This window comes from Cebus imitator, unplaced genomic scaffold (assembly GCF_001604975.1).
Source record: "Cebus imitator isolate Cc_AM_T3 unplaced genomic scaffold, Cebus_imitator-1.0 Scaffold120, whole genome shotgun sequence".
Lineage (NCBI taxonomy): Eukaryota > Metazoa > Chordata > Mammalia > Primates > Cebidae > Cebus > Cebus imitator.
The window spans coordinates 2,631,983-2,652,130 of NW_016107435.1; the positions used below are offsets into that span (position 1 = coordinate 2,631,983).

General features: G+C 39.2%; 1 protein-coding gene and 1 long non-coding RNA gene across 2 annotated transcripts in view; one reads left to right on the top strand and one right to left on the bottom strand.

Moving 5' to 3' along the window:
• Positions 1-20,148, bottom strand: part of PSD3 (pleckstrin and Sec7 domain containing 3) — a 453,958-nt gene that overhangs the window by 339,688 nt on the left and 94,122 nt on the right. The gene's annotated exons all lie outside the window — the stretch shown is intronic.
• LOC119472844 overlaps positions 1-20,148 on the top strand; it is a 30,608-nt gene that overhangs the window by 6,239 nt on the left and 4,221 nt on the right. The window contains exon 3 of the long non-coding RNA XR_005202019.1: positions 880-1,032. This is a non-coding gene — a long non-coding RNA (uncharacterized LOC119472844). The remainder of the gene's footprint in view (positions 1-879; positions 1,033-20,148) is intronic.

The window sequence follows — 20,148 nt, forward strand, 5'->3', positions numbered from 1 at the left end:
CATTGCAACCTCCAACTCCCAGGTTCAAGCGATTCTCACATCTCAGCCTCCCAGGTAGTTGGGATTACAGGCATCCACCACAGTGTCCGGCTAATTTTTGTATTTTTAGTAAAGACGAGGTTCACCAGGTTGGCCAGGCTGGTCTCAAACTCCTGGCCTCAAGTAATCTGTCCACCTCAGCCTCCCACAGTGTTGGGATTACAGGCGTGAGCCACCATGCCCAGCCCCTAAGTAAATTCTTATACTGACAACTACATAATACAATTATATTTTGATTCCAAATGTAATCAAAATATAAGTCCCACCAATGCAAATGAAATAAATGTCCAAGAAGTCAGTGATATGCATCTGTTTTGTGCACTGTTGCATCCCCACATCACTGAGAACCCCAGAAAGTACAAATATCAAATTGCAAGACAGGTCCAGATGGCATAAAACACAGTTGTATGTAATGGGCAAGAAGAACTTTGATGGTGAGCTGGGAAACTGCTTTTGCCATGTACTGGGCCTGGGATGGAATCAGAACCCAAGGATGTGGGGATAACACAGGAGCAGGAACAAACAGGGCCTTGGGCTTCAGGGGCTGACCTGAGGGGCTTTATATAATATACCCCCAAAGAGAAAGCAAGAGCAAGTTCTGGGGGTAACTGAATCTTCCTAAAAGTAGAAAAGTCACTAAGCATCCAAATGGCATCTAAGTGGGCAGCAGGAACCAACCAGAAGGGCTCGATAAACTGTACTTATCGAGTTGATTTCTGGCTAGCTTTTGGTTAAATCAGGTTTGTAATTCTATATTCTGGAAAATCCTTTATTTCTAAGCTGTTTCTTTTTATTTATTTATTTTTTCTTTAAGTAAAATATTTTCTTCAAACACTCTAGTCTTGTCTCAAGAATCAAGTAAAGTGAAATGCACCATTCCAACTCTCTGTAAGGTTGAATGAGGGTATCAGTGTGCTAGATGGCAGGGAAGCAGGATTGGAACTCCAGACCCAGGCCCAGGAGCACAGCACAGTCTGGACAACTAAAGGAAAGGTAGGGTAAAGGGTTTATTTTGGAATCCCTCTTTCTCACCAACTCACAGACAATACACTCTCCCAGGTGCGGTTCTGCCATGGCTGCAATTCTGAGCCATTTCCTTGGTCTATTGTACTTTTTCCACTGCCCTTTAGTTAAAGGTGGAGCCCCAGGGATTAGTTCTCAGCAGGCTGTTTTTCTTATTTCACATTCTCTGCCTTTAAAATGCAAAGCCAGGAGCTGTGGCTCACACCTATAATCCCAGCACTTTTAGGAGGCTGAGGCGGGTGGATCACAGGTCAGGAGTTCGAGACTAGCCTGACCAACATGGTGAAACCCCATCTCTACTAAAAACACAAAAATTAGGTGGGAATGGTGACATGTGCCTATAATTCCAGCTACTCAGGAAGCTGAGGTAGGAGAATCACTTGAACCTGGGAAGCAGAGGTTGCAGTGAGCTGAGATGGCACCACAGCACTCCAGTCTGGGTGACAGAGAGAGACTCCATCTCAAATAAATAAATAAAATAAAATGCAAGAGGTTGGAAGCAATATCTATCATCCAATCAACAAACTGTTATGGTGGCAAATGTACCCTAAGTCTGTCAATAGATATAAAGTGCTTAAAACAGTGCCCAGCACACAGGAAATACTTAGTAAGAATTAGCTGTTATTACTACTAGTGCTGGGAATCAGCCTTTGATACATTACCATGTGATTGGGGCCAGTAATTATGCCTTTCTTTTCCAGCCTTTTGTACCCACTACAAAGTACTTTTGTGCTCCCAGGCTTTTGTACAATTAATTTTGAACCTAATTCAAACAATCACTGTAGGCAAACAAGATGCTTACTTCACAAAGTTGTTGTAAGATTTAAATGACAGAAGTCACATGAAACAGCACATGAAAACTTCAAAATGACTATATGTAAGGCTCTACACTGATAATTCTGTAGCTCTATGAGGATAATTTCAGGTGTACAGACTTGACATCCTCCCTAGGCTTTAGGCTACCTCACAGTTCTGTTGCATGAGAAGGAATCACCAAATATAAACTATTATACAGGAAAAGTGAAAGGTGTCAGTAATTTAGTCCATTTAGAAGCGACTATGTCAATCACCCAGAACAGACATCTGAGGCTGGGGTCTGAACTTGAACTGGGATAACAGAACAAGGAAAGATGAAAGCAAGATAACTATAGATCAGATTATATTCTTTTAACTCCAAGTGTAAAGAAAGGCAAATACAAATGAAATCTTACCAAGCAGAGTTAATGATCTCAAAGCTACATTGCCATCTGTCTTTACAATAGGACCTCCCATCCTATGATAATAACAACATAATGAGAAAAAAATATAAAGTAAACCATAACCAGAAGCAGCTCACACATAGTTTGCTCATTTTGAGGGAAGGTCTAGGGAGACGTCCAGAAGGGATGTGCCGTTCATGTTCTGAATGAAAGGGAAGGGTCTGAGTTTCGTGTGAAGTGTTAAAGCTCTCAAGAGAGCTTTTGGATACTCCGTCCTGTGCTTCTCTCATAGACAGTGGTCAAGTCATTGCCAGTTATAGGACATGCTGTTACATATCCATATTATCTCAGAAACCCACCCACCATTTGAAAGACACCAACAGAAAACGGAATCCCACACTGAGGATGAGAGTCTCACTTTCCTGAGATCTTGCATGGGCTCTTGGCAATCAAGGCAGTCTGCTCTCTGAATGGTGCCCCTGTACCTATCATCCCCTAGAAAGGTGGACATATGCAGAGAAGCAGAATAAAGCAAAAAGTTAACAATCCTGTTTGACAGATGCCCCATGTCACACATTCAACATGTCAAAACCACAGTGATTGCCTTCCCTGAAAAACTAGCTCATGGAGGAGAATTCCTATTTCAGATGCATCATTAACATCTCCTGTCACTTTACTGCCAAACTTCAGAGTCATCCTACCTCCCCAGATCTACAGTCACCAAGACTATCATTACTTTCTGAAAGTCTCAAGCATTTATGTATTTATATTCCTACCACTATCTCTTCTCTACAGTGCATATGATTACTTTAGGAATTAACCACTGATCTAGCAAGTCTCCCCTCCTCAACACTAGTTCATATCTTCCTATCCACTCTAAGCCATTTTGCTAGATTAATTTTCCTATAGCACTTTTCCTTTTTATAATTTGACAAAAGGCACAAAGGAAATATTTGTGTTTGGGGCTTTTATTATTACTCTTAGTTTATGCATAATAACTGTACATGTTTATAAGATACAGTATATTTCCACATATGTATATGATATATAATGATCAAAGAAGAGTAACTAGCATATCCAACACCTAAAACATTTATTATTTCTTTGTATTGAAAACATTTAAAGTCCAGTCTTCTGGCTATTTGAAAATATACAATAAATGGTTGTAAATTATATTCACCCTATCCTGCTATAGAACACTATATTCATCCTAGCTAGCTGTACTTTTGCATCTGTTAACCAACCTTTGGCTACGCCCTACTGCCCTCCACACACTTCCCTGCCTCTAGAAACCACTATTCTACTCTACTTCTATGAGATCAACGTTTTTAGCTTCCACATATGGGTGAGAACATGTGGTATTTATCTTTTTTATGCCTGGCTTATTTTACTTAACATAATGTCCCCAAGCTAGCTCATCCATGTTGCCATGAATAACATAATTTCATTCATTGTTATTGCAAAAGAATATTCTATTGTGTGTATATACCACATTTTCTTTATCCATTCATCTGTTGATGGACACGTAGGTAGATTCCACATCTTGGTTATTGTGAATAGCACTGCAATAAACATGGGAGTGCAGATATATCTTCAACATACTGATTTCCTTTTTTTCTGGATATATACCAAGTGGCAGGATTGCTGCATAATATGAGAGCTCTATTTTCAGTTTTTGAGCAACTTCCATGCTGCTTTCCGCTAGTGGCTATACTTTAATTTTATTTTATTTTTGAGACAGGGTCTCATTCTGTTGCTCAGGCTGCAGTGTGGTGGGGCAATCTTGGCTTGCTGCAGCCTTGACCTCCCAGGATCAAGTGATTCTCCCACCTCAGCCTCCCAAGTAGCAGGGACTACAGGCACACACCATCATGCCCAGCTAATTTTTATATTTTTTGTAGAGATCAGGCTTCACCATGTTGGCCAGGCTGGTCTCGAACTCCTGAGCTCAAGCCCTGCCCACCTCGGCCTCCCAAAGTGTTGGAATTACAGGCATGTGCCACCATGCCCAGCCTCCTTAATGGCTTTACTAATTTACATTCCCACCAGTAATGTGTAAGAGTTCCCTTTTTCTCCTAATCCCGTTAGCATTTATGTTTTGTCTTTTTGACAACAGCCATTCTAACTAGGTTGATGGAATATCTCATTATGATTTTGATTTGCATTTTCCTGATGAATACTAATGTTCAATATTTTTTCATATACCTGTTGGCCATTTCCATGTCTTCTTTTGAGATGTGACATGTCTATTTATTGAAGAGACATTTTCCCAATGAATGTTCTTGGTGCCTTTGTTGAAAATGAGTTGGCCGTAAATACGAGATTTATTTCTGGGTTCTATATTCTTTTCCATTGGTCTATGTATCTGTTTTTATGAGAGTACCATGCTATTTAGGTTATTGTGGCTTTGCAGTATATTTTGGAGTCAGGTAGTGTGATAATCGTTGTTCTTGTTGCTTTGGCTATCCAGGGTATTGTGTGGTACTTTACAAATCTTAGGACTGCTTTTTCTATTTCTGTGATAAATGACATTGGTATTTTGATAGGGAATGCACTGAAGGTATATATTGCTTTTTGTAGTATGGCCCTTTTCACAACATTAATTCTTCCAATTCATGAAAATGCAACGTTTTTTTATTTGCACGTGTGCCCTTTTCAATTTCTTTCATCAGTGTTTTATAGCTTTCCTTTAGAGATATTTCATTTCCTTGGTTAAATTTTTTCCCAGGTATTTTACTTTTTTTAGCTACTGTACCTGAGATTGCTTTCTTAATTTCTTTTTCTGCTATTTGAATGCTGGTATACAGAAACACCACTGATTTTCCTAAGTTCATTTTGTATCCTGCAACTTTACTGAATTAAATTGTAAGTTCAAAGGTTTGTTGTTGTTGTTGTTGTTGTTGTTGTTGTTTTTAAAGCTTTTAAAGTTTTATTTATATAAGATAATGTCTGCAAAGACACACTATTTGACTTCTTCCTTTTCAATTTGGATGCCATTAATTTCTTTCTCTTGCCCAATTTCTCTGGCTAAAATTTCTAGCGCTATTGAAAAAAGGGGTCATTCTTGTCTTGTTCCAGACCTAAAGAAAAACTTTGCAACTTTCCCCAGTTCCCCAGTTCAGTATAATGTTGGCTATGGTTTTCTCATATATGACTTTGACTGTGTATGTTCCCTCTTACCTAACTTGCTGAGAGTTTGATTAAAGTGTAGTTTAAATCCAATGATTCTTTATTTTCTGTCTAGATGATCTATCTGATGCTTAGAGGGGTGTTAAGTACCCAACTATTATTGTACTAGAGTCTATTTCTCCCTTTAAATCTAGTAATATTTGCTTTGAATATCTAGGTGCTCCAGGGTTAAGTACATATATGTTTATAACTGTTATATCTGCTTTCTGAATTGATCCCATTATCACAGTATAATGACCTTCATTGTCTCTTTTTACATTTGTTTACTTAAAGTCTGTTTTATCCAATATAAAAATGGCTACATCTACTCACATTTGGGTTTTGTTTGCATGGAATGTCTTTTTCCATACTTTCACATTCAGTCTACAGTTGACCTTTGAATAGATGAGACTTAGGGACGTTGACCACCAGCCCTAGGCAGTAGAAAATCCACATAACTTCTGAATCTCCAAAAACTTAGCTACCAATAAGCGTAGTATTGACAAGAAGTATTACTGATGACATAAATAGGGACTGACACATATTTTGTATGTTGTATGTAGTATAGGCTTTATTTTTATAATAAAATAAACTAGACAAAAAATTATAAAAGAAAATTATAAAGAAGAGAAAATATATTTACGATTCATTAAGTGGAAATGAATCATCATAAATGTCTTCATCCTCAATTTCTCATTGAATAAGTTGAAGAGGAGGAGAAAGGAGTTGCTATTCTTATCTGAAGGATGGGAGAGGCAGAAAACAAAGAAGAACAGGAAGCAAGACAGGCAGGCACATTCAGTGTAAATTCACAAAAATACATCATCGTTTCTGTCTGACTTTTTAACTTTTTTTTTCTACAAAAATGTTTCTATACAGTACCAATCTTTCTTCCACTGTCTGCTTTAGTTTCAGTGCCCATATGATAGAAGGGTCCATGCCATAAAAGAAGTCAAAAAACAGTCTTGAATCAATGGAATTCTTCTGCCAGATTGTCTCATGTCAATTTGTTTTCTAGAACTGCTTCTTCCACATCTTCTCCCTCATTATTTGGCACTAATTTTGAAGCACTCATCTCCAGCAATTCATCTGCTGTTAATTTTTCTGGTGTGACACATATTTGCTCTTGAATTTCTCTGATATCCATATCTTGAAATCCTTCCTCAGCACCTCCCACAACTTTTTTCCCGTATCTACAATCTCTTATCATGATTTCCTTGACTGGCTCTATTGTAAATCCTATGAAGTCAGGCACAACATCTGGATAAAGTTTTCTCCAGCAAGAACTCATTGTTTCAGGCTTCATGGCTTTCACAGCTTTTCCTTTAACAATGGAATCTTCAATGATGCAATTCCTCCAGACTTTCATTATATTCTTTCAGGGTTCTCTTCCATAGCACTGACAATTCTTTCCATAAAACACTGTGTGTAATGAGCCTTACTCGTCCTTATGAACCCCTGCTATAGAGGCTGAATTAGAGATACTGTGTTTGGGGGCAAGCAGATGACTTTGATGCCTTCACTGTTGAACTCACAGGGTTCTGGGTAGCTAAGGGTATTGTCCAATATCCAAAGAACTTGAAAAGGCAGTCCCTTACTGGCAAGGTACTTCCTGACTTTAGGAAAACATTGATGGAACCAATCCAGTGCTGGAGAGTTCTTGTTGTCCAGGCCTTCTTGCTATACAATCCAAAGACTGGTATCTGTGTTTATCTTTTCTATTCAAAGCTCAGGGGTTAGAAATTTATAGACAAGGGCAGTCCTCATCATAAATCCAACTGTATGTGCACAAAACAGTACAGTTGGCCTATCCCTTCCTTCCTTAAATCCTGGTGCCCACTTTCCTTTCTTATTAATCAATGTCCTTTGTGGAACTGTTTACCAGAATAGGGCATTTTTTTCTACAAGGAAACAACAACAAAAAAAACCTGCCAGGCAGATATCCATTCTTCTCAATAATTTCCTTAATGGTGTCTGGGAACTGGTCTATTGCTTCTTGGCTGTCTGCTGCTTCTCTTGGTATCTTGACATTTTTTTAAGGCAAACCTCTTTCTAAAATTATCAAACCATCTTTTGCTGGCATTACATTCTCCAAGTTTAGATCCAACACCTTCCTTTTGCTTTAAGTTGCCATACCCTAACTTCACTTTTTCTTAAATCATTGTAGAGTCTACAGGCATGCCTTTCTATAGGTATCCTGTATCCACATAACAGCTACATTTTCAATATGAAAAAGTTCAAGTTCAATATGCCTACGGAGAGCTGCAGTGACAACTCATTTCCTTTTTTTTCCTTACAACAGTACTTAACATTGCTGGATTATTTTATCTTGAAATGGCAGGTGACCATAGCTACAGACCTCAAACCCTCAGTCTGCCTGGTACATGTCAAGCAATTCACCCTTCTTGTAACATCATGAATTTTCCCTGCTTCTTGGGAGCACTGCCAGCATCACTAGTGGTACTTTGCATGGGTACCATGGTGTTATTCAAGGTTTATAGTATTGAATTAAACATGATGAATAATACCTGAGAACTGTAAGAGGCCATTTTTTTGTTGTTGTTGTTAAGAGAGACAAGGTCTTGCTCTGTCACTCAATCTGGAATGCAGTAACACAACCATAGCTCAAAATCCTGGGCTCAAGGATGCCACCTCAGCCTCCCGAGTAGCTGAGACTACAGGTGTGCACTGCCACAGAGATCACTTTTTAATACAATACATAATTTACTGGACAGAGGAATTGCTCATATGGAGCTGATTAGCATCATACAGCATTTTAAGCAGATGCAACACTTGAGCTCACTGCAACGGCAATAACAGGTGGCTTCAAAATTATTATATAGTACAGTAGGTACTACAGTTTTAATTTTATGCAGTTATGATTTAATACTGCATCTTTATAATTCTTTACATTTCTCTTGACTGCAAATGGCACTATGTGCAGTCTGGTGTATATAAGCTTTGATAAATTTTAACTTTTTATATTAGATTTGTGTCTATTTCATGGTAGTAAATGATTAAACTAATAGCTACATATATTCTATAAATTCATGTCATAACATTTTTTTTCAGTATTTCTAATCTACATGGTTTGTAAGTTTTCTCAAATTATTGCAAATCTCCCAAAAAACTAAATAACGTATTTATTGATTAAAATATCTGCATATAAGTGGACCTGTACATGTCAAACCTTGTTGTTCAATAGTCAACAGGTAAAGTGAATCTCTTGTAGGCAGCATAGAGCTGGGTCATGGTTTTTCATCAATTTAAGTGGAGAATTTAATCCAATGACATTCAAGGGTATTATTGATAGGTGAGAAAATACTCTTGTCATTTTGTTAATTGTTTTTGAAGTTGTTTGTATATCCTTCCTTCCTTTCTTCCTCTCTTCATTCCTTTCTTCCTCTTCTTCCTCTATCATTGCAGTTTGGTGGTTTTCTGTAGTAATAAGTCTTGATTCTTTTCTCTTTCTCCTTTGTGTATTTGCTTTACTAATGAGTTTTATAATTTTGCTTGTCTTCATGATAGTGATTTTCATCTTTTCACTTCCAGATGCAGGACTCCCTTAAGCATTTTTTGTAAGACTGGCCTAGTGGTAATGAATCCTCTCAGTTTTTGTTTATCTTGGAAATACTTTATTTCTCCCTCATCTCTAAAGGATAGCTTTGCTGGTCATAGTATTCCTGACTGGCAGTATTTTACAGCTCTTAGACTATATCAGCTCATTCTCCTCTCGCCTGTAAGGTTTCTGCAGAATAATCTGCTATTAGTCTAATGGAGATTCCTGTATATGTGACTTGACTCTCCTTTCTTGCTGTTTTTAGAACTTCCTCTTTGTCCTTGACTGTTGTCAATTTGACATAAATGTGCCTCAGGAAAATTTTAAAAAAATTTTGGGGGGGGTGGAATTTATTTGGGGACTTTTGAGATTCCTGGCTCCAGATGTCCATATCTCTCCCTAAACTTGGTAAGTTTTCAGTTATTATTTCATTAAATATGTTTCTATGCCTTTTTCTTTTTTCCTTCTGCAAATCCCATAATATAAATATTTATTTACTTAACGGTGTCCCACAAGTTTTATAAGCTTTCTTGACTTTTTTCATTCTTACTTTTCTTTTTTTCCTCAGTTCATAATTTCAAGTGAACTTAAGTTCAGAGATTCTTCTGCTTGATCAAGTCTTCTACTGAAGGTCTCTGTTGAATTTTTTTTTCATTCACTGAATTCTTCAAATACAGATTTTTTTTTTTTTTATAATTTCTGTCTCTTTGCTGAGTTTCTCATTCATATGGTGAATTGTTTTCCTGACTTTGAATTGTCTGTCTCTATTTTCTGAATTTCACTGAGTTACTATAAAATTATTATTTTGAATTCATATTCCAGCAAGTCATTGAATTCTTTTTCATTGAGGTCTGTTATTAGAGAGTTATAATTATGTTTCTTTAGTGGTGTCATACTTCCTTGCCTTTTCATGCCTTGTCTCCCTGTGTTGATGTCTGTGTGGTAGATATTTGGGTGTTGCTTTCTGATGGCACAGCTCCCTCTTCCAAACTTAACATAGACTGGCTTTTGTACAGAAAGATTTTCACCTTCAGTTGGGTTTTACTGTGCTGGTTAGAAAGAGTGTGGTGACTGTTTCTAGATAGGTGCAGTAGTATAGTATCTGTGCAGACTCTTTACCTGCATTTAATGTCAGCAGTAACTGTGTGTGCCTTGGTGGCATATGCTGTAGATGTTTGTAGCAGTGGTGGCAGTGGCATAGGCTGTTAATGTCTTCAGTCTCAACAGCTTCGGGGGTCCTCCTATTCTCATTTTCCCCACAATGGGGAGACTTAGGTGAGAGGATTTCTCTTGATGTCAGGTCTGACATGGCCTCCAAGTGGCTGCAACGGCACTGAGTGACTGTGGGACCAGGGTCCTAGGCTCAGAGTCTTGCAAACCTACTGTGACACCTGGATCATGGGGTGCAAGCTTGCTGTCTATGAATGGGTTTGATGTAAGTTGCCCTCAGAACCAGGATCTGTGGCTCAGGAGGCGAGGTTGTAGCTGTGATTCTACCCTTGGGGAATACAGTAAAGCACTCATCCAACTCCAAGGAAGTGATACTCTGAAGGTTTGGGCTCAAGGAGCAAGGTATGACTGCGATTTGGGAACTTAACCCAAATGGCAACTCGGATCCCAGGACATGATTCACCTTGTGTTAGTGACTCTAGACCCCTGGGTTGGTGGCGATCATCAGCATCTGAGCCTCTGTGAGGTCAGGTGCAGTGGCAGCAAGTACTGAGAATGGCAAGTAATAGCTATTATTTGTAACATGGTGGGGTCAAGAGTGTGGGTGTCAGGGAACAGCACAGTGATGATTCCATTCTCAAGAACAGATGAGTCCCAACAGCTCAGACTCTAGGGCCTAGACCAGCTCCAAGGAGCTGGATACAGGAGTTGTTTGGCCTATAGGGCAGGGTACCTCAGCTAAGCCACTGCTCTGCTTCCCTGGGATAAGAGGTACTATATCAGTTCAGCCCAGGGATGTACAGCTGCTTAGCTCAGCCAGGGCACTGATTTCCCAGGAACCAATGTGCTCCTTCAGCTAAGGCATGGGGGCTTGACTGTTCTGTGCAGCTCACACAGTTTCCCTAGGATGCAGTGTGCTGTTTTGGCTTAGGTACTAGGATGTAGGACCTTTTTGGGGGTCCAAGGCACTGTTTTAGGGATATGCGGCACTCCTCCAACTTAGGCTCAGGAAAGGTGTGAGTGCTCTGAGTGGCCAAAGTACTGTTTCCCCAGGAAAAAGGGTGCCACTTCAGCTTAGTCCAAGAAGGCGGGGAGAGGGGTAGGTGATGTGGCTCCCTCTACTTCTGCTTGGCCCAATGGGGAAGTGTGGTATTCTGTTTTGCATTCCTATAAAGGAATACCTGAGACTGGGTAATTTATAAAGAAAAGAGGTTTATTTGGCTCACAGTTCTGCAGGCCATACAGGAAGCATGACACCAGCATTTATTCTGGTCAGGACCTCAGGAAGCTTTTATTCATGGTACATGGCAAAGGGATAGCAGGCATGTCGCAAGGTGAGAGGGGGAACAAGAGAGAGAGAAGGAGGTGCTGGGCTCTTTTAAACAACTAGCTCTTGTATAAACCAACAGAGTGAGAACTACTCATTGTCTCAGGTAGGGCACCAATCCAGTCATAAGGGATCTAGCTTGCAGACCCCAGGGTGGTACAGCCACTGATAGTGTGCACTCTGAACTTCAGAAAAGCTGCAGCCATCACATTCCAACTGTGAGAGCAGCCACATGGGCTGAGCCCAAGAAAGCCATGAAGATGGGGCTGCCTAAGGCTTCAGAGAATCACCCCTTATACCAGTGTGCCCAGGATACAAGACATGGAGTCAAGGATTATGTCAGAACTTTAAGGTTTAATGTCTTCCCTGCTGGGTTTCAGACTTGTGTGGAGCCTACCACCCCTTTCTTTTGGCTGATCTTTCCCTCTTGAAATGAGAATGTGTACCCAATACCTATACTACCATTGTATCTTAGAAGTAAATAAGAAAACAAAATAAAAATTTTAAATAAATCTGTAATTCTGTTAGAGCTGTATTTGCTTACTCAAGGTCAGCATATTTTTTCTGTAAAGTACCAGACAGTAAATATCTTAAGCTTTCTGGGTCATAAGGTCTCTACCCAAACACACAGCTTTGCCATTGCAACCAAAACATGGACAATAGTAAATTAACACAAGGCTGTTTTCCAATAAAATGTGATTTAGAAAGACAAGAGGGGAATAGGATTCAGCCCAAGGGCCATAGTTTGCCAACTTTTGCTTTAACTTGTCATTCAAGAAATTTTGCAATCTGCCTACTAACTCCCCATCTTATTTCCCTACTACTATCTTGCTGACACTGTGTATTAGGTTTTTCTTTTTAAATATAGCAGCCACATGCCACATAGAAGTACAAGAAAGGTACTAGTTTTGCAAATTAAAATTCTGAGGCACAGAGTGTTTTAAGAATCCCTGCTGTTAACCATTCCAAAAAGCTGCCTCTCCACTGATCAACTAGCATCCCTACTAAGTTACATGGTCATCTCTGTACTTTTGCCATTAAATTATTTCCTCCTCTCTAACTATGTCCTACTCATCTTTCATAACCTTAGCTCAAGTCACACTTTTCATTAAAGCCCTCTGTGCCTCACCAACTCTCAGTGACATCTCCTCTCCTTTTCTTTTTTCTTTTTCTTTGTTTTTTTTTTAGATAGAGTCTCACTCTGTCGGCCAGGCTGGAGTGCAGTGGTGCAATCCCAGCTCACTGCAACCTCCACCTCCCAGGTTCAAGCAATTCTCCTGTCCCAGCCTCCCAGGTAGCTGGGACTACAGGTGCATGCTACCACGCCTGGCTAATTTTTATATTTTTACTAGCCACGGCGTTTCACCATGTTGGTCAGGCTGCTTTTGAACTCCTGACCTCAGGTGATCCACCTGCCCTGGCCTCCCAAAGTGCAGGGATTACAGGTGTGAGCCACTGCACCCACCCTCCCCTTTTATTCTCAAAACATATATTGCTTATATTTTTCTAAGTGTTATTATTTTTTCATAATTATACACTGTCTTCCCTAACTTACTTTTTATCTTACATTTTCTAGATCCTAGATACCTATCATAGTGTTCTGAAGTTAAAACGTATTCATTATTTTTTAATGAATGATATTAATATATAAGATAATCCATGAATATAGACCTAATATAATTTTCAGCACTCCCCATACTTATTAAGATTAAAGTAAGTGATCTATTTACAGTAAATATGTCTTTTTTCAAAATGAAAAAATAAAGTATAAATTGGTCTCTTTGATCTTTCTAGCATGAGATACACCTTTCAAAAACAATTATAACTATATAATCAGTAATTGAACTATTTAGAAGAGATTATGTTATAGTTAACATCATGTTAGTGTGACTGAATTAGGGTAACAATTGTATCTGAAGGACCAGGAAAAAATATAACACACTGATTTTTCTGTTCTTCAAGTCTTGGGAAAGGGGTTCTCTTTAAGAAAGATATCCTTGAGAAAGCTACAGACCCTCTCCTGACAAAAAACATCAGTTAAATATTTATACAAATTTTGCATCAAATATCTGGGTGCTCCAGACCCCCTAAAGTTAAGATACCCTGCCTGAGAGGGTCTCATATTAGCTCTCACAGCTATAACTCACCTAATAAATTTTCCTTTTAACTCAAGACATTCAAATAAATATTTTAGTATAGTTGTACCATGTACATGTATTTCAAGTACCATTACAAAATAGTCCAAAATTTTTCAAAAGTTAAAAGTTTACAGAGTAAAATAGTTACAGTAATCTAAGGTTGTTTTTGAGAGAAAAATAAATTTTATAAATTTAGTGTAGCCTAAGTGTTGAGTGTTTATAAAGTCTACAGCAGTGGACAGTAATGTCCTAGGCCTTCACATTTACTCACTGACTCATCCAGAGCAACTCCCAGTCCTGCAATCTCCATTCATGGTAAATGCCCTATACGATGGTACAACTTTTTTGTCTTTTTATTTTATCTTATTTTATTTTGTAGAGATGGGGCAGGCTGGTCTTTGTAATCCTGGCCAATAGCGATCCTCCCACCTCAGCCTCCCAAAGTACTTAGACTACAGGCACGAACCTCTGCACCCGGCCTTTTATCTTTTACATTGCATTTTTATTATACCTTTTCTATGTTTAGATATGTTTTGACATACAAACACTTAGCATTCTATTACAACTGTCTACAGTATTAAGAACAGTAACATGTTGTACAGGATTAGAGTACAACAATTAGGTACAGCAATAGGTCATAACATATAGCCTAGGTGTATACCATATATCATATAATCTAGGTTTGTGCAAGTACACTCTGATATTCACACAAGGATAAAATTGCTTAATGACCCATTTCTCAGAACATACACCCATGTGAAGCAGCACATGACTATACCCACAGAGTAACAACCCCTTGAATACAACAAATAACAAACAATAATATTAATGATACCTAGTTGTGATATTTTAATTTCCTTTCATTTACACTTTTTTCAGTAAGTTGGATTTATTAAATGTATTGCTAAACTGGATTTAATTTTTATAATCTTTTGCACTCGGCACACGAGAATGAGAGCAATATATCACAAAATCCTAAATTTTAAGTTTTAAACATGAAATGGTTAAAATCAAACTATCTGTAGAATATATGTATATTGGTAGATATAGGTAAACTGATTAATGTCAGCATTAATAATAGGTAAATTAATATAGAATTTTAAAAATAGCCAAATGCTAATCAAGATAACCAGATATAGTTTCATCTCTGTTAGCTAAGGAAAAATCTGTAAATTTGTGCCTTTACAGAACGAATGACTGGTTCAAAAATACAGGCAAACTTTAAGGTACAGTGGAGGGTCCCCAGAAAGAGGGCAGTCACCCAAATTAAGCAATTAAGTAAGGCTTCTCAAAACATACACTTCAAAGGACCATTTTTTTGGACTAATACTGAAAGTCTTCCATGATCATATCTTAATTGACTTCTCCACCTGAGTCAATATTCTACTGTCCTCCGTAACATCCTGTACTCAGTCTCACCTATTTCTAGAACCATATTCTCCCCATGCTTTCCATCTATTCAAATATGACTTACACTTCAAGGCAAAGAATAAATGAGCATACCTGTAAAGAGCCTCTGATTACCCCTCTCACCCTGCGCTCCTTCTCCCCTCCTCTCCATATAATAGGATGACCACATCTCCCTGACTTCCCGTTCTGATCTGGATCATCTCAGTCTGTCTCCTTATGAAAGCATATGTCTGTCTCTGTGCAGGATCTAGCATGAAATTAGTCATCTGTTCATGAGATTTGTACGCACTTAATTACATATCATCTTCTGTTTAATGGTTCCTTGTAGGAATGCTGTCTTGCTTGTAAGTTCATTATCTCCTTATAAGCAATGACTAGCAGTTTTGGGTACATAGCAAATACTCCACAAATATTTGTAGAAATTAGTTAAATTTCACGATTTCCTGCCCTCCCCTTTTAAAATCTATCTAAATATGAGAATCAAAACTATACAAATCTCAGTTCCCGACAAATTCTAGGAACACACACATACACACACACACACACACACACACACACATACACACACACACATATACACACACACAGTCTCTAGAAAATTAAAACAGGGACTCAATCTACTTTATTTAATTCTATTCATTTTAACCAAGACTAACTCGAACTTTGCTATGACAGTTGTTCCAAGGGTAACTAAACGAACTACATTTCAGATACTTAGCAATCTAGCATCGCAAGGGCTAACACTCCAAGTTGCTTTTTCCTAGTGTAGTTGGGTATTGCATTGAGCCATCCCTATTTATTTGCTATGGCTTCCCTTAAACCAACAAAACTATTTCTGTAAAATAGCTTGCAAAGCTCCTGATGTACAGAAATGAAGGTTATCTCTCCCTTAAGGTTTGACTGTGGCCCCATTAACACCACTGTCTTATCAAATGAACAAACTCTAACTGGATGCTTCAATATATGAACGGTTGGTCTTGCTTCTTGGCTCCTTTCTCCCTCCCTCCCTCCCTTCCCTTCTTTCTCTTTCTTTTCTTGCAGTGGCACGATCTTGGCTCACTGTAACCTCCGCCTCCTGGGTTCAAGTAATTCTCCTGCCTCAGTCTCCCAAGTGATAGCTGGGATTATAGGCTCACACCACCATGTCCAGCTAATTTTTGTATTTTTAGTACAGATGGAGTTTCACCAAGTTGGCCAGGCTGGTCTCAAACTCCTGATCTGCCCACCTTGGCCTCCCAAAATGCTGAGATTACAGGCACGAGCCACCATGCCAAGCCTGTATTTTTTTTTCTTTAATTCTACAATGTCGAAAGTAAGCAAAAATTGTAGTTTATGTTTCTTTGTTTTTATATGTTTTTAATTCTATCATATTCCTGACATTATAATTTCCCTCCGCTGGGAAGTAGGGGCTTTAACTTTGGTTGCTGGAAGTTGCAATGAAAGGAGAAAGTGGCAGGCTGGTGCCTAATTATAATAGAGAAGGAATTTGGATGTTTCAGGATCCTGAGACACAGAGGACTGCCCCATGAAGAGTTTGCTCCCCACCTTGAATGTCCTGTCACCAGCTCCCAAATGTTCCCAATGGAGAGGAACTATCACTGAACAGTCTGATAGCCCCAGGCTACATCTTCTTTCCCTTCCGAAGGAAAAATATGAAAAGCTGTTGTGGTGTGCCAAGACCCATAAAGAAATGATCAGCCAGATGGGGAAAATCATATAGTTTAGTGGTTTAAGTTTTGTTTTGTTTTATTTTATTTTAGCTGAGAAATTTTGCCTTTAAATGGTATCTGACAGAAGTCCAAAAAATAAATAAAAGAAGTTCGAGGCCAGACCAGGCTGGATAACACAGCAAGACACTGCCTCTACAGGAGAAAAAAAAATTAAGTTAACCAGGCATGGTGGTATAGTCCTCTAGTCTCAACTACTCAGGAGACTGGGGTCGGAGGATTGCATTAGCCCAGGAGTTCCAGGCTACAGCAAGCTATGATCACACCACTGCATTCCATTCCGGGCAACAGAATGTGGCCAATGTCAACCAATCAGTCAATCAAACAAACAGATAAGAGAAGGAGTGCTTTTGGTTGAGTGGGGGTGGGAACAAACACTTACAGCACCAGCTCCTCTTTCCCCAAATCACTGGGAGACACAGACACAGACTTTGGTTTAAAGATTGAAACAACAACAGGAAAGCCAAAGAAGTTAAATAATTTATTCAATATCATAGTAACAATTGATAACAAAGCCAAAAAGTATAGCCTACTTTCAAGGAAAGTTAGCACACTATCAATTGGGGACGAGTGACACTTCACTCCAACTCCCTGCACAGCTGTAGGATACGGTGGAGAGACAGCCTTGAAGTCGTGCTTGACTGGACACGCCAGACCCGTGACTTCCTCACTGTGTAACCTGAGGTTAAGTTACTGAGCCTCAGTGACTCCTACTGACCTCATCTATGAAACAGGGGTGAGGGAAGAAACTGTATCAGAAGATCTGTCTGAGGCTCCAAAAGTAATATGAAAAGTTCCTAGCAGGGTATCTGTTGTATAATAATGATATGAGTGTTCACTTCTGCTTATTTGATCCGATAAAACAGAAAATGAAATCTTTATTTTTACTTTCCAAACAGCATTTTAATTCTTTACAATTCATACTTCAGGGATATATATAGACATAGATATATAAATATAGACATACACCTACAGATACACACAAGCACAACCCTACTCCTACACCCCCACCACGCACATCACTAGTCAGCATTAATACAATGAAGAAGAGAACTCACGATTGAACCCCAAAATTAAGAAAAATATCTTCCTCATTGTATCAGCCTATACCGTAATTTATTACATAGCAAAATAAATGCAACAACTCAAAAACTATCAGTTCACAGCCAAGTTAAGTAGGATCTTTCACAATAGTCTTTCAATTACTATGCCTCCAATGAGAATGATTTCTTCATTAGTTTTTGAAAAATTTATACATGAGGAAAAAAATCAACGCACTAGACCAGATTTCATATTTTATTTTTAACGCATCTTGTATTCAGGGCCCTACCAAAATGTCCATCTGAGAAGTTTTGCCATGAAAATCCCAGATCTTTATTTCATAACATCATAGTGAAATTAAGATATAACAGGGCATATTTGTACACAACTGGCACTTTGACAAAGCTCCAGATTAAATTAAGCAGAAAGAACAAGAGTATTAACGGCCCTGGGAAGGAAATCTGGTGGCAGGACCATCAAACAGCACTTTACAATTTTAACTGCTACTAAAAAGTGTTGCAGGTTCATTCCACCAGGGGGCAGTGTTGTCTAACTAGTAACACAACTGAACGCGAATAAAACTTTGCACTTTCTAAACATTTTTTTCTAAGCTTTCAGAAGGAAAAAAATATATATTCTTTGAAGGAAAACCTTGAAATCTTTACTTTAGATATCTGTAATTAGGTTAAAATTAAAGGATGGTCTGTTTCTCAAAATCATCTTGTGCCTGTGACTGTATCATACCTTTACAGCTAGGATTCTCCTAAAAGAAATGAAGATACTCACCACACCTAATTTCCACGATCTGACCAGGGCTGCTTCAGTTCTGACCAGAACCCTTATTCTCATTGGTGGCCTGATGCTGAAGTTCAGAGAAGTGGTGATCAGTGACAGCTGGAACCCTAATGCTTCATCACAAATTTCAAACCCGTTCGTGATGGCCATTGTATTAAATATCTACCCTATTATTCCCAAAAAACATTCTCATGTAGCAGGAAATACACCCCAAATGTTGGTTTGCGAGAAACAGTTACCATGCTGTCACAGTGACAAAGCCCCAAGTGGGCTGCTGAAGGGCAAGGCACCTAGAGGATAGAGAGTACACTCCTAGAGATACTTAGGAAACAGCCACCATCTACCCTTAGTAATTCCAACAATCGTATGATCATTAAAAAAATAAAATAAATTTTTGGTTTAATTGCAACTTTATAAACACACACACACACACGCACACACACACACACACACACACACACTCCCTTCTTCTCCTATTTCAATGCATTCAATTACCTCCAAATTGCTAGATGCTTCAGTCTTTATCAGACTGGACTCATCTGTGGTATGTCTCTGCAATTACTGCCTCCTTTTGAAAATCCTCTCTTTTGTTTTCCAAATATCTTTCTGTTAAAATTTCCCTTCTCTATTTCTGGTTGATACTTCTAAATTTCTTACTTTGCCAGCCTGTTCTGCAAATTTTTTTTCTTTAGAATGCCAACTTCTGATTTCTTTTCATTTTCCACATGATTCCTGGGCAATCATATCCACTTCTAAAATGTCTTCTAAGCCCCAACAGCCAAAGACTTCAGACCTGCACCCACAGAACCAGAAGCCAGTCTGGCCCTTGCAGGCCTCCCAGGAGCCAGGCCAGCCTCAGGGTCCTCATGCTCTATAGAACCCAGGGTCCAGACCTGCTCCAGCAGACCCTGGGGCCACATAAGCTGCCACGAACCCAGGACCCAGGCCCATCCCTAGGGACTCAGTCTCCAGGCAGGACCCAGTGCCAGTGGACTCTGGCACTAGGATCTAGGATCTAGGATCTAGGATCAGGATCTAGGCCTGCCCCTAGTGAACCTTGGGTCTAAGCATCAGGCTGGACTTCATGGACCTAGGCTCCAAGGCTGTCCATCCAGGCCCAGGTACCAAAATGGTCCCACAAACTAAGGACCCTACCCATTACCACTATAGAATCAGGCTCTAAACTCACCCTAATGACAGGCCATCCACTGTGAACTCTGGCTCCTAGCCCATTCCTATGGGTCTAGGTACCAAGCCCATCTTAGCACCAGGCTGGCCCCTGCAGATCCAGGCCTATCCTCACAAACTCATGCTCTAGGCCCAACCCAGCAGACACATGATACAGGCCCACCACAGTAAACCCAGGCTCCAGGCCTGAACCTGAAAATCCAGGCTCTAAGCAAACCCCAGTGGAGCCAGGAATGAGCCTGCCCAAAGGCTCCAATAGCAAGCCCACACACATTCCCTTCCAGATGGGGGATCATAAGATCATCTCAATGGACTCATAAACAACATTTGAGAAAATTCAAGACCCTTTCATGATTTAAAAAAA